The sequence below is a fragment of the Tenrec ecaudatus genome, chromosome 7, assembly GCF_050624435.1.
Source record: "Tenrec ecaudatus isolate mTenEca1 chromosome 7, mTenEca1.hap1, whole genome shotgun sequence".
In the NCBI taxonomy this organism is placed as follows: Eukaryota; Metazoa; Chordata; class Mammalia; order Afrosoricida; family Tenrecidae; genus Tenrec; species Tenrec ecaudatus.
The window spans coordinates 157,622,092-157,638,558 of NC_134536.1; positions in this window are offsets into that span (position 1 = coordinate 157,622,092).

The window sequence follows — 16,467 nt, forward strand, 5'->3', positions numbered from 1 at the left end:
AATATAACTGCATATAGGATGAATAATCTATTTAGTCAATGAGAACACAGTAGATTCTAATAAAATGATCTATGAAAGTATGTGTTTATTTACAGCTTTCAATTACATATTGTCTATTTTACATCATGTATTATCTCTATATAAGAAAAAATATCAATGCTAATAAGACAAGCCAGTTAAAAACCTAGTATAACCTTAGAGATAGAAATTCTAACTAAATCATTCATTGAGCAAGTATATATGAGATTACATAGAAATTGAAACTTGTTTTTCTAACCCTTAGGAAGAATTAGCAGCACAAATTAACTTCAATATACTGGGAAGAATGACTGGATTGACAAATACATCACCCCCACTCCAGAAACCCATCTTCACTTTTGAAATAGTCTCAAAGAAAAAGAGGTCTTTCATTTTTCTCTTGAGAACCAACCATATATTTATATGCATAAAATGACAATTAGTGTGTCTCAATGTCAGTACAAATGCTAGATACTAGCATGCCTTATTTAAATATTGAGTTAAATTATACCACTAAACTCATGTACATTGGAAGAGTTATTTTCCAGTGAGAAAAGAGAACTCTTTAAAAAAAAAAGCCAGTAAATCTCTACCCATGAGATCTATACACTTACATAATTTTGACAATATGCAAGTTTTAAGGGAACTCAAATGTTGACCTGGTTACTTAATATTTAATACTCAGTATAATAAATCAACTATGAATAAATCAAAACAATAATGCAACAACAGAATTATGTAGATTTGTATTTTATAAGGGCTTCTGATCCATTTTCCTTACATTAATACAGTAGGAGACGTTGTAGTTCACTACATTAGCATGCGATATATTAGGACTTATACTGTAGTAAGGGCACCCTTCAGGAAGCAGCTAAAAACAATTGTCCATTAGGATGGCCAATTATTTTAAAGGAAATACACACACAGAATAAGGAAATTAGCAAATGATTGCTTTGATTATTATTCAATCCACTCATATTTCACATTGTGTATGAATTTAAGAGCAATTCGATCTATGGGTTTAGATTATTTTATCCAATAACATTTTCTGAGGTCAATAGCAAAGAGTGAGAAAGTAACAGTTAAACAGAAAACAATCCGTCCTCATGTCAGGCCATGCTTTGAAAGGAAAAGAGCTGGTCTTCAAGGTTTCTGAGACTGTCACGGAGCACCAGCATCATCTCTCTCAAACCATTTATTCATTTATTTCAAGATCATTTTACTGGCGGTTCTTACAGCTCCTACAGCGGTCCATACATCAGTTGTACCAAGCACATTTGTCCTTATGCTGCCATCATCATTTACTTTCCATTTGAGCCCTTGATATCAGCTCCTCTTTTTCCCTCCCTCCCCCTCCCACCCTCGTTAATTCTTGATAAATTTTATTATTTTCATATATTACTCTGACTGATGTCTTCACCCACATTTCTGTTTGTCCTCCTTAGGGGAATGGGTATCGGTCATTGTGACCAATTCCCCCTTCCTTCCTCCACCTTCCCCCTATTCTCCTGGTATTGCTACACCATTTTCTGTTCCTGAGGAGTTTATATGACCTGGATTCTGTAAGTCCTGAGCTCTTACGTGCTCTGGTCTAGCCAGAACTAAAAAGCAGGACTGGGGTCATGATAGTGGGGGAGGGGAGGAGGAAACCTTAACCAACCAGAGGAATATTGTGTGTTTGGAATATTGTGTTTCATCAGTGCTACACTGAACCCTGATTGATGCATCCCTTCCTTGTGACCCTTTTGTGAGGGGATGTCCTATTATCTACAGATGGGTTTGGGGTCTCTGCTTTGATTCGACCTCATTCTCAATAATATGCTTTTTTTGTTTGTTTGTTTGTTTGTTTGTTTGTTTGGGGTCTTCTGATGCCTGTTACCTCATCTGTGGACGCCTCATGATCACATAGGTTGGTGTGCTTCTTCCATGTGGGCTTGCTGCTTCTCTACTAGATGGTCACTTGTGTAACTTCAAGCCTTTAAGACCCCAAACACTACAACTTTTGATAGCCAGCCACCATGAACTTTTTTCACCACATTTGCTTATGCACTCATTTTTACTTCAGTCATTGTGTCAGGAGGGTGAGCATCAAAGAATGACAGGTTGTTAGAAAAAATGTGCTCTTGTGTTGAGGGAGGGCTTGAGCAGTGGCCCAAAGTGTGTCTACTTCCTCAATGCATTGGCTTGTGAATATATGTACATAGGCTAATACTCAGTATACACCTATGTTTATACCTCTACCCATAGCTTTGATTCCTAGATCTTTTCCTCCATTTCGTTTTACCTTCCTCCTGCCCCACTATCATGCTCGGCCTTCTTCTGTCTCTTAGTAATTCCATTCAGTTAGGTTGCTGTTGCTCCAGCACCACTAGGATCTCTATGTCCTCCTCATTTTTTATTATACTTCCCTAGTTGTTCCCCTGTGTATGACATTGTTTGCTCACCACTCCCTTCTCCTGCTTCTCTTCTCCTCAAGTCCCTCCAGAACCATTGGTCCCAATGTTTTCTCCTGGGGCTTGCTCCTCATGCCAATCTTATATAGGTAGGCAAAACAATAACAGAGACAAAACAAAAGCTCAAAAATAAAGAGAAAGAAAAAATAAGAAAGCATACACAATTCCAGGTCTGTCTTCTGACCTTTATGACTATCTCCCCACCAGGTCTGGGGAGTTCTGGGAACTGCCCCTCCTAGACTGAAGTCTAGGGCTCCTCAAGGACTTTGTGGCTTTGATTTGCTCCTGTTGTTGATATGTTTGTTCACCCCATTGTGTTGGGGTGTGGGGGGTGGGGTGGGGGCAGGGTGTCAGACCGGCCTCACTTCCCACCATGTGTCCCTAGTATTGTCCTCTGTCCTGATATGCTCCAGTGAAGGGACATTAAGTCTCAAGTTATTGCAGGGATGTCATCTTCAGAGATTGGTATGCCAGTATGGGGTCTAGTCTCTCACTCTCTCTTTTTCCTTCTTGGTTTGGTTCCATGTGGGTGTGACAGGCCAGCTCCTCTCCACCACCTATAGGTTTATTGTTTTCCTCTGTAGTGCATACTGCTAAGTAGGGGTCAGTTTGACTCTGCTTGGGCCTAGCCATTTAGACCTCTCTGTTCATGAGTTGTTCCATGTGGTTACATTGGCCTCAAGGTTTGGTGCACTGGGGTGAGGTCTGCATTCACAATCCTATTTCTATGGATGCATAAATAATAATACCCATTCCACTGGGTGGATTAGTGCCCTACTCCCCAGTGCCATCTTCTCCCTCCCTCTCACCCCCCGCTTTTCTCCACCCGCTCTTTCTCCTTCTTTGTTTTGGAACGACATGTACATCATTGGGTTTTGTGTGTCTCCTGCCCAATTGCCTGTGCCTCAACCTGCATGGCATGACATAAGTGGCTTTTCTTCTATACCTACTGTGCCAATTATACTTACCTCAGTGGACTCATGTTGTACTTGCCCTTTTGTGATTTTTACTAAACTTTGCTTAGTATAATTTCCTCCAACTCTTCCCATAAGACTATGTGCTTCATGCAATCATTACTGCTTTTTAGTGATGCAGAGTAATCCTTTGTGTGTATATGCCAGAGTTTTCTAATCCACTTGTCTGTAATGGAAATTTAGGTTGTTTCCAATTCTTTGCAATTGTGAATTGTGCCACAATAAACATTGGAGTGCAAATGAAAAATAGTGATCTATTTCTTACTTCTTCTAGGTATATGTACAGTACAGGGATTGCTGGGTCATAAATTAACTCAATTTCCATTTTCATTAAATATTGCCAGATTGTTTTCCACAGAGGCTGTACGTATCTACATGACCACCAGCAGTGGAGGACAGTTCCTATCGCACTACATCCCTTCCAACATTTGTTGCTCTTTGATTTTCTGATTTGGGCTATCCCAAGGGTGTTAAGTGGTATCTTATGCTTGTTTTAATTGCATTTCTCTGATGACTAATAATCAGGAGCATTTTCTCATATGATAACAGGGCGTTTGAGTCTCCGCCCTAGTGAAACTTCTGTTCAGGTTTTTTGCCCACTTCCTCAGGTGGTTAACTGTTTTCTTCTTTTTGTAGGCCAGGAGGATATGGTAGATTTTAGTAATAAGCTTTTTGTCTGATGTGCCATTACTGAAAATCCTCTCCCAGTATGTGGGTTCTCTCGTTACTGTCTTTTGACGCAACCAGGTGTTTTATCCTTAGTATATCCCATGTATCAATTTCAGCTTCATCTGTGTGTGCTCCCTTCCCAATTACAGTTTTCTATGTATTCCCTGCATCAACATTCTCAGGTTTGGCCTGATTCCTTATGGTCCTGATATTTGGGGGCTTAATTCCTGATCTGTGATCCACCTTGAGTTTGGTCTTGTGAATGGGGTGAGGTAAAGGTCTTGTTTCATTTTTCCGCAGGTGTATACCCATTGTTTCCAGCACCACTTGTTAAAGAGCACATCTACCTCCCACTTAATGTTTTGGGGGCCCTTATCAAAGATCAGTTGTGTATATGCTGATGGTTTTATTTCTGGATTTACTGTTCTTTTCCATTGGTATGACTATCTGTCATTATTCCAGTGCCATGCTGTTTTGACCACTATGGCCATGTAGTAGTTGTTAAAGTCAGGTAAAGCAAGCCCTCCGACTCTGTCCTTCCTCTTGGGGAATTATCTTCTAATTCTGGGCTTCTTCCCTCTCCATTGAAATTGGTGGTCAGTCTTTCGAAATCTTTGAAGAAAGTTGTTGGTATTTTAATAGGGATATTGTTAAACTTATACAGTGGCTTGGCTAAGATTGATATCTTGACTATCTTGAGTCTTCCGATCCAAGAGCATGGAAGATTCTTCTATTTGTGGAGGTCACTTTTGGCTACCTGTAGTAGGGTTCTGTAGTTTTCTTTGTATAAGTCCTTTGGTTGATATATCCCTAGATATTTCTATTTGTTCTTGGCTATTTTAAAGGGTATTACCTTCTTAATCTCCATTTCCATGGTCCTGTCATATATACATATATACACATATATACATATATACATATATACATACATATATACACATATATACACACACACATATATGTACACATATATATATATCCAATAAACTTCTATTTGTTGATCTTGTATCCTGCCACTCTTCTATATTTCTCTATTGCTTCCAGTACTCTTATTGTGGAGCTTTGGGGGTTGTCAATATATAGAATAATGTTGAGCGATATTTTCACCTCCTCCTTTCCCAGAACAGATACCTTTAATGCCCTTCCGCTGCCTTATGTTGTTAGCTAGGACCTCCAGTACAATGCAGAATAGAAGTGGGACAAGGGACATCCTTGTCTGGTCCCCTTCTTCCTGGGGATTGATTTCATCTTTTCTCCATTGACTATGATGTTGGCTGTTGGCTTTTTTTGTAAAGAGTTTATATTTACAAGAGGAATTTTCCTTCCATTCCTATCTTCTTGAGTGTCTTAATTAGGAATGGGTGTTGGATGTTGCCAGATGCTGTTTCTGCATCTGTCAATATTATCATGTGGGTCTTATCCTTTTTCTAATCAACGTGGTGAATAATGTTCAGCTGTCTGTTCCAGGATGGTAAACCCTCTGATGCAGGAGTTTGATTGGTAGATTATTGATCACCATATCTATTTCTTCTTTTACTACGGGTCTGTTGAGTTTCCTGCCCACTCTCCTGAATATTCTAGGGAGGGATTGTTTTTCCAAGAATTTGTTTCTGTCTTCCACAATGTTAGATTCATTATAATACAGACTTTCATAGTACTTTGTGATAATCCTTTTAATCTTGGTGAGATCCTTTGTTATTTCCCCTGTTTCATCCATCATCCTGGTTATTCATGTTTGCTCCTTCCTTTCATGGGTTATGTTTGCAGCTGGTCTGTTGATTCTGTTGATCCTTTCAAAGAACCACCTTTTTTTAAAAAAATCATTTTATTGGGGGCTTGTACAACTCTTATCACAATCCATACATACATCCACTGTGTCAAGCACATTTGTACATGTGTTACCATCATCATTCACAAAACATTTGCTTTCTACATTACCCCTTGGTATCAGCTCCTCATTTTCCCCCTCCCTTCCCATACCCCCTCCTTCACAAACCCTTGATAATTTATGAATTATAATTATTTTGTCATATCTTACACTGTCTGATGTCTACCTTCACCCCTTTACTTCAACCACTTTATGGTTGTCCATCCCCTAGGGAGGAGATTATAAGTAGATCTCTATGATCTCTTCCCCCTTTCTAGCCCACCTTCCCTCTACCCTCCTGATATCGCCACTCTCACCACTGATTTTGAAGAGATCATCTGTCTTGGATTCCCTGTGTTTCCAGTTCCTATCTGTACCACTGTACATCCTCTGGTCTAGCTGGATTTGTAAGGTAGAATTGAGTCCATGATAGTGGAGGGAGGGGGGGGAGCAAGCATTTAAGAACTAGAGGAAAGTTATATGTTTCATTGAAAAGAATCACTTTTTGATGCATTGATTATCTGTATTGTTCTCATGTATTCCCACTTGTTTAACTTCACCCTGATTTTTATTATTTCTTTTCGTTTGCAGTTGGAGGGATTATTTGGTTGACTCTATTCTAGTGATCGGAGATTTTGTGATTATGTGTTTATCATAAGTCTCTCTTCCATATTCACATGTGCATTAATTGCTATCAAGCTTTTGTTGCATCCTATAAGTTTTAGTACATTGCATTCCCACTCATTAGTTTATAGAAACTTCCTAATTTCCTCCCTAATCTGGGCCAGGATCCATTCCTGTCACAGATCATTATTCATCCTCCAATTGTTTACCCTTGTTTTTCTGGTCACCCTTTAGTTTATCTCCAGCTTTATTCCGTTCAAACCATTTATTTGGTTTGATCTGCCAAACTTACAGTTATTAGTCCAATTCTTAATTCAAGCACCACCAGGAATCCTAAAGTTTTATGAGATATGAGTACATTAAGTTAGTTAAATAATCAGAATTTGATTTATGATTTTTTTCTTAATATATCTTTTTATTAGGGCTCATATCTCATCAAAATAAAGATTAAGATGCAGTGTCTTTGTACATGATTTCCATTTGGGATATGTGACAAAATCAAGGTGATAGACTCTAGATAGTTACATTGTTTATTGGTCTATACTGAGCACACAGGGTTTTTTTAAAAATCCAATCTTGTTTATAGTCCATCAATGCTCTAATATTTCATTGTCTGAGTGTGATTATTAAACTACTACAAAAGTTCAGTTGAAAGAGGGTAAAATGAAGGAATCAAGAGAAAGGAGATTATATCAAACAGCAACGGAAAATGTTCCTTAAATCATTTATAAGGGACCCAGATTAAATGCAAGCATCCCAAATCTGATCCATCCCCTTTGTGCTAGTTGTAGGAATTCATTGTTGTTATATAAAATGTATCTCCACAAACAAACTCAAGTGATTTGGGGTTTTTTTGCTGTTGTCGTTGTTGTTGTCAATTCATTTTTCTTCTTAAAGTCCCATCTAGAAAATAATGTGAAAATTTCCAGTAAAATAAGGAAGGGGGAAAACAAACTGGTTTCATCAACCTCTAACCACTTATTTTATTTTTTACATGCTATCTGAAAGAGACACGTTTATTTTCTCCAAATGGAAGATGGTACAGTAACAAAAAATGAAAGTGCATCTGGTTGGTGTTAGGTGTAATTGAGTCCAGTCTCACTCATAGCAATCCAAAGGACAACAGAAGGAAGTACTGCCTGGTCATGTTCCATTCTCAGAAATGTTGCCACATCTGAACTTATTGTTACATCTCCTTGATGTATTGACTCCCTGCTTTACCAAGCATGATGTCCTTTTTGGGGGACTGGCGTGTCCTATACTATATCCAAAGTACATTAAACAACATCTTTCCTTCTAGGGAACAGACTTGCTGCAATTCTTCCAAGATAGGTTTACATCCAATATTCATATCCAAGACCATCATTTAATTGCATCAATTCTTCTCTGGTCATCCTTATTCATTGTCCAAATTTCATACCTATAGGAGATAATTGAAAATAGTAAGGCTTGGGAAAGACACACCGAAATTCTCAAAACAAAATCGTTGACTTCAAATCTTTAAAGACATCTTGTGAATCAGATTTTAACACAGCAATGTGTAGTTTGATTTCTTGACTACTATCTCCATGAACATTGATGATAGATCCAAGCAAAATTAAATCTGTGTCAACCTCAACCTTTTTTTTGAGTATCATGTTGTTGGCTATGGGTCTAATTGTGAAGATTCTCTCTAAGTTGAATTGAAATCCCCATTGAAACCTGCAGTCTTTGTTTTCATCAGCAAGCAAGTTGTTCTCCTTGCTTTTAGCAAACAAAGTCAAATTTACTATAGTCAAGTTGACTATATGTGGGAAGAGATGATGGAGTCGTGCAACATCATCAGCCAAAACAAGGCAAGGCACCAACTATAGAAGAGGCATCATATACAACCTTGATAATATGCATGTTGTAGCATAAGCAAATTGTCACCAAGGACTTGGGAAATATGACTGCCAGGTAAAGAGCACAGGAAGATCTCAGAAACGAGGCCATGATTCCTGGAAGCCAGAAAAACAGTGTAAATGCTAAGCACACCAAAATGTCTTATATTGGAGAACAGCAATGCCTGCTGACTGTGACTGACTCCTTTCGCTATCGACTAGTGGCACTAGTCATTTCTGCACAAGCCCCAAAATTACCAGAGGCCCAACCCCTTCCCTTTACAAGCTAATCCTTGGCTGCCCTTGATCCAACCCACCCAGCCAAACCTCATACATTGTTGACCATTGGGGACTGTGTAGGCAGCCTACGGTACTAATACTTAGTACCCAAGGAATGATTATCACCTTTATTTCTCCAATTTCACAGAAAAAAGTTACAACCCTGACGGCAGTTAGGGACAAAAAGAATAGTCATATAAAAAGGAAAACTAATAAAGGTAAGCTCAGATTTACCAACAGAAACTATGCAGGCAAGAATACTTGCATATGGACTGACATATACCAAATTATGACAATAAAAAACAAGCAACAAAGAATCCTGTATGCAGAAAATTATCCCTCAAATACAAAGTATAAATAATAGTATCCCTGGACAAAGGAAACCTAAAGGCATTCTTAAAATAAGATAGGCATCAAAAATAACACTAATAATGAATAAAAAGGTGGACAGAGGATCAACAACAACAGCAGGCAAACTTGAGAGTAACACACAGGACAAGATCACCCAGGTACCAATAGATTGAAAGTAGCTCACAAAACGACACAAAATATAAGAGGAAGAAAACATCAATAAAATCAACAAAAACAAAATAAAAACACAGCAAACTGACAGCAACAAACTCACACATATTAGAAATGACACTGAATCTTAGTGGTTTAATTGCACCAGAAACAGATAGTAGCAGACTGGATTATAAAACAAGATTCATTTTTATGGCACCTAAAAGAGACACATCTTAAACTCAAAGACAAAAATAGACTAAAAATCAAAGGATCACAATCAATTTACCAAGCCAATGGAAAACATAAAAAAGCAGTAGTTGAAATATTAATCTCTGATAAAATAAACTTCAAGGCAAACTACATAATGAGATATAAGAATAGGCACTATTTAGCAATTAATGAAACAATGAAAAAGAAGACATAACCCTGATAAACATACACATCCACCATGAAACACCATCAAAATGCATCAGTCAAATGCTCCCAGGGTTGAAGAGTGAAATAGTTCAAAAATAATAAGAGAAGAATTAAACACATCACTTTCAAGGAAATAGAGACCATCAGGAAAGAAATAGAAGATTTCAAAAACACAGTCAACCACCTTGACCTGCTAGACAGATATAGAGCCCTCCACCTGACAACAACACAGCGTATTTTCTCCTCTAGTACACACAGTACATATTCTAGGATAGACATGCAAGGTCACAAAACAATTACTAACTTAATAAACATTGAGTTCCTAACATCTATTTTCTCAGAATATAATGCTATAAAAATGGCAATTCACAGTAAGGAAAGACCGCAAATAGATGGATACTGAATGAAATGCTACTTAAAAATAAATGTGTAATACATCAAGTAAGAGATTAAAATAAATTCTTCCAAACACATGAGAAAGATAATACAATATCAAAATCTGATGCAGCAAAACTCTCAGAGCTGCAATTATCAAACTGGGTCATGACCCCTTTGGGGTCAAATGACCTTTCACAGTGGTGGCCCAATTCATAACAGTAGCAAAATTGCAGTTATGAAGTATTAATTAAAATAATTTTGTGGTTTAGGGGTCACCAAAACATGTGTAACTGTACTAAAGGGTTGTGGCATTAGGGAGGTTTAGAACCACTGACTTGGAGCAATATAATTCAATTAATACTCACATGGAAAAATCTAAATCAACACCTTGACATAACATGTTTGATGAATAGAAGAAAAGGAACATCGTAAACCTTCCAATAAGAGAAAAGAATTCAGAAATAAATGAACTGGAAAACAGCAATCAGTGGGAAAATCAGCATGACAAGAAGTTGATTCTTTGAATGAGTTAACAAAATTGACACACTTTTGACCACTTAGCAAAGGAAAAGGAGAAGATGCAATTACCTAGAGTTAAAGATGAAAAGGGTGAAATCACCACACATCCAAATAAAATAAGAATAACACAATTCCATGCAACGCTATACTCCAACAAGTACAGTAACCTAGTAGAAATGGAAAATACTTAGAAATATCTCATCTGTACAAATTAACACAAGTGGATATAGGAAGCCTGAAGAGACCTTGTAGAAGAACAGAACAAAAGAAAACATAAAGAAGGTCACCCAACTGCAGAGGACCCAGGACAAAATGCTTCCACAAGGAAATTCTGCTAACTATTCAGGGAAGAACCACCATCAATTCTACACAAACTATTCTAGTATAGAAAGTGATGGCAAACTCCCAAACTCATTCTGTGAAGTGAGCTAAACATGACACCCAAACTAGGCAAAAACATACTGTGGTAGTTACATAATCTGCTTTCAATTTTGGACTTGATAGGATTAAGAGTGAATGGGGTATAGTCTAGTCTATCAATCAGGTCATAGCCAACGAGGCCTCTATGTGGGCATGGCCTTCTCCTGAGAATTCTGGGAATTCCTTCATTTCCTTCTTAGAGGCAGGACACACACACACTCTAGACTCATTCCCTTGGAGACTCTCTACTGACAAAACACAAGGCTGAATCCCTCTGAGACATCCCTGGAGAGAAGCCACATGAACCTACCCTCATGCAGCCAGAGCAATGGACTAGGAAAAGCCACGTAGAGACCCCTGTCAGCTTTGAAATGCTTACAATGCCACTAGATCCAAAGACTTTTCTGCATACTTGCCTGTGATCATCCAGTATTTGATGCCATTGCATGTGTTTCATGAGTCTGAAAAGGACTTTATAGACTGGTATCGGATATATGGGTTAATATCGGACTACTGGGCTTGGACTAGACTGGGTTGGGATGCTTTCTTAATGTACAATTACCCTTATAAAAAACCCTTTCTTATACACATATGAGTTTCTATGGATTTGTTTCTCTAGTCAACCCAAACTAAAACAAACACAAAGACAGAAATCTATACTACTATGCCACATGAACTTTGATGAACAATTATTAAAAAAATTCAGGCCAATAGAATGGGACAACATATCAAACAATTATGTTACCATGATCAAGTGCAATTTATAGCACATATTCAAAGATGGTTCAACATTAAAATGCAATCAATGTAATCCAGCACTAAACAAATAATCAGAATGACATGATACATGCAGATAATGCCCAATACCTATTTCAGATAAAAATACAACAAAATAGGAATAGAATGAAAATTCTCCATTATAATAAAGGCTATATATGAAAACAACACAACCAAGCAAACTAACAAAAACACCAATACATGAAAACAAACCAATGGGAAAAACTGAAAACATTTTCCCTGAAATGAAATCACCACTCTTATTCAACATAGTGTTGGACCCTTTCTCACAATCATTAGAACAGCAACAACAAGAAGAAGACAGGAGTGGTGAGAAGTGGGAAATTAATTTGGGCAAAGAAGTGAAACTGTTTTCCAGATAATATGATTTTATATGAAGAAAATCCCCAAGACTCCACAAAAAAAGATGGAGGATCAGAATAAAGTTGTTACAATTTATATATGAAGTAATGTATTGTCTATGAGTGTAAATTATAGACTGTGATCAGCAAAACATGTGTATTATAAATGCTGAAGCAATTAGTAAAAATTTAAAAAGGATTAGAGCTTTAAAAAAGTGGGTGGGGAAGATGATAAGAAACAATAATGTGATTTGGTCAAACAAAAAGAAGAATACAAGATTAATAAAGAGAAATCAGTTGGATTCCTGTACACCAGTGAAGAGAATTTTGAAAAAGACATCAAGATATAATACCATTAAAACAGCCACACAAAACTTAAAGGAATAAATCTAATGAAAGAAATACTCCCTTGAAATTAAGGCTAAAGTATCTTCATGTGAGATGAAGCAAATAACTGCTATCCCAAGATAATAGACTTGGAGGTCATTGGACTTCAGTTTGGTTTTCTTGCTTTGAGGGTATCCTATGAAAGGAAGCTTAGGACTATCGTATCTTTGATAATGTCATCTGCTCTTTGATTTTTTAATGACATGCTTTAGTCTAGCACACATGGTCCTATCTTTGTCAATGGACATTATTGAAAATTGTGAATGAACATTATTCAAAATCCTGGGAGTTCTGGAAAGATGATGGGATGGTAAGCAGCACGTACTGAGAGCACCATACAGTTTGATAAGTGGGGAGATCTGGAGGCCGCGCAGGGAAACTGAGGCTGTCGGTTGATCCCCATGGCAGCCCAGAGTGCTTCCCTGAACAGGGAGCTGCCTTCAGCCATTACTCCTGCACCCACTGTGGAGTCCCAGGAAACTGCAGGCGGCTTCAAGGACTGCTCCAGTCCAGGCTGCTTGGGCTACTAAAGGTATCATCACAGCTACCACCCTCGGCTTCTGCCCACATCCTGACTACCACAGCCCAAGCTTACCAGTTGCTCAGCACAATTTCTTGAAGCTGCTGTTTGACACAACAAACAGCCCATAGCCCTAACATCGCCTGCTGGAAGATCCATCTTTGAGACTGACATTCTTCTTCCTGCCCTTTCCCTGCAGCACCCAGTGATCTCCCCCCTACTATGAGCAGAGCTGCATGCTAAGCTCACAGCCACAGCTGGGGCCTTTTCCCTTCACACTCACCTGAAGTGCCTCTAGCCAGGAACAGACCCCCTCCCCACACATGACCACCAGCCCACCCCCACTACCCCACACACCACCAATGCCTGAATTTCATGCTCCTAAGCCTGAGCCAGCACTTAAGATCAGCCAGCAAACTGTACAGCTGCAGATGATTTTAACAGCTGTGAATGGAGTCCTATAAAAGCCCAAGCTGTGCTTAAACAGGAGACAGGCTGACAGCAGAGCCGGATAACTGAGAGAGCAATTTAACCTGCCCTTCAAACAATGGATTCCTGATAAGCTAGGGAGAGAGAGCCACCCCAGAAGGGAAAAGTCATTGCATGACGCAGACACCACTGCGCCAAAAAAGTAGTTGGCTACAGGCAACCCACAGAAGCATTCCTACCAAACTATCAAAAAGAGAGCCCAGGGCTCATTGACTCTTGGGAAAATGGCATCAAGTTCCCTTAAAATAACTCATAGACAACAAATTGCCTCAAAAACCTCAACTAAAAAACAGAAGAAATAAAATTCAATATCAGAGGATGTCCTGAACATAATGACATTCATAGAAAAGGCAGAAGCTGATCGACCACAAAAAGAAATCTTCAAATTGCTGCTTAGAGTAATACAGGATATGAGGGAAGCAATCCAGAAATATGATGATGTGATAGAGGAGATAAAGGCCATCATCCAAAGGGAAACACAAGAGTTAAGGGAAGAGTTAAAAAATTAAGTAGCGAATTCACAGATTTCACCAAGAGACTAGAAGAAGGAGAAAATTGTACCAGTGACTTAGAGAATAAGCAGACAAATTTCAGTAAGTGAGCATGACAGTCAAGATAATCAGAGAAGCTAAAGAAAACCTGAGAATAATCTTTGATGCCATGAAGAGGAGCAACATTAGAATAATTGGACTACTGGAACAAGACACTATGAAAAAGTCCATGGCAAAATAGCGAGGAAATACTTAGAGAAAAATTCCCCCAACTTAATGTAGAGATTCAGGCAAGTATTCAGGAAACTGAAAGGACACTAGTTACACTGAATACCAAGAATTCACTAAGGCATATAATAGTTAAACTATCCAACTTTGAGGAAAGAGAGAAAAATAATAAGAACAGCTGGGGGTGGGGGTGGGGTGGACAGTCACCTACAAAGGTCCCAAAATAAGATGCTCAGACTTATCAGTGGACACCATGAAGAAGAGGAGCGAGATGTGTAGCATATTCTGAAAGTAGAAAGAAAACAATGGAAACCCAAGAATACTCTAACTAGTCAAATTATGTATCAAGAAAGATGAAGAAATTAAAGTCTTCCCAGACAAGGAAAAACTCAAAGACTATATTAAAAGAAACCCAGCTCCAAAAATCCCTGCCAACCCAGTATGGGCAGAAGAACAACGCTCATTGAACACAATTAAAGATCACCCAGAGGTTATAAAGCAATTTCACCCAGAGGTCAACAATTTGAGAACAGCCCCCAAGGTAGCATTGGCTCAACAATGAAAAGAAGGCAAGAAGGACCTACCTCACACATGTAAAGTGTACTTATAATAAGGGAAGTAGGAAAACACCTAAAACAAAAGTATAAGACATCACAGAGTCCACATATGGATGCAATAACTCTGAATAATAATGGACTGGACTCTCCCATGAAAAGACCGAGACTGGTGGACTGACTTAAAAAACACAATCCAATGATCTGCTCCCTACAAGAGAAATATCTTGAGATTACAGACAAAAAATGCTGAGAATCAAAGGCTGGAGAAAATATACCAAGCAAATGGCAATTCAAAAAAAAATCAGTGGTTGCAATCCTAATCTCTGACAAGGTGCAAGCCATAACAAGAGATAAGAAGGGGCACTATATAATGCTCATGTGAACAGTAAACCAAGAACCAGTGAGCATGGTAAATATATAGACACTCAATGGGAGACCTAAGGAATTCGTCAATCAAATGCTCCAAAAATGAAAAAAGAATTCACAGCCTTCACAATCATATTAGGTGACTTTAATACACCATTCTCTGAGAAAGATCGATCTCAAGGAAAGAAGCTTAACAAAGAAACTACAGAATTAAAGTCTACAATTAAGTGACTTGTCCTTAAATATATATTCAGAGGTCTCCACCCAAGTGAAAATATATTGACATTTTATCTCAAGTCTACATGGCACATACTCAAACATAGATCAGAGACTGGGACACAAGTTGAGCCTGTATATATTCAAGCACACAGAGATCACTCAGACTTCCATCTTGGACCACGATGCCATAAGGCTGGATCATCAAAAGAAGGATAAAGAAAACCAGGGCAAACAATTGAAGGATGAATAACTCTCTATTGCAAAAAGGAGTGGGTACCCTCCCAGAATAGAGATGAAATTAGAAAGTTCTTAGAAACCAACAACAATGAAAATATGGCATACCAAACCTTTGGGACATAGCAAAAGCAGTTATCAGAGGAAGTTTGATAGCAATAAATGCACACATGAAAAAGGAAGAGAGACTTATGATTGTTATGGTTACACAAAACCTCCAGCAATTAGAGGAGAGGCAAAAGGACTTTCCTACTAAAAGCCAACAAAAATAAACAATAAACGAGAGGGGAAAATAAGAAACCGATTTTTAAAATCAATGCAGCTAAAAGCTGGTCTTTTGAAAGGATTAACAGAATTGATAGATGGTTGTCAAACCTAACCAAAGAAAGGAAGGAAAAAAATTCAATAGCCAGGATGATGGCTGAAACAGGTGACATTACAAGAGACCCTAATTAGATTAAAAGGATAACAGTACCACGATATCCTTTAATCAAATGAATTCAACAATTTGGAAGACATAGGCAAATACTGGAAAAATAATTCCTTCCTAGACTACCCAAGATGGACGTCAAGAATCTCAACATACCCATATTAATAGAATAAGTAGACTAGGTTATCAAGGGATAACCAACAAAAAATTCCAGTGGACCAGATGGCTTCACAAGAGAATTCAACCAAGTATGCAGAGAAGAATTGACACCAATACAGCACAAACTCTTCCAGAGCATAGAAAAATATGGCAAACTCCTGAACTCTTTCTACAAAGGTATTATAACACTGATAGATAAAGTGGACACGGATTCCATAAAAATAGAGAATTACAGACCAATATCTCTAAATGAACATTGATGCA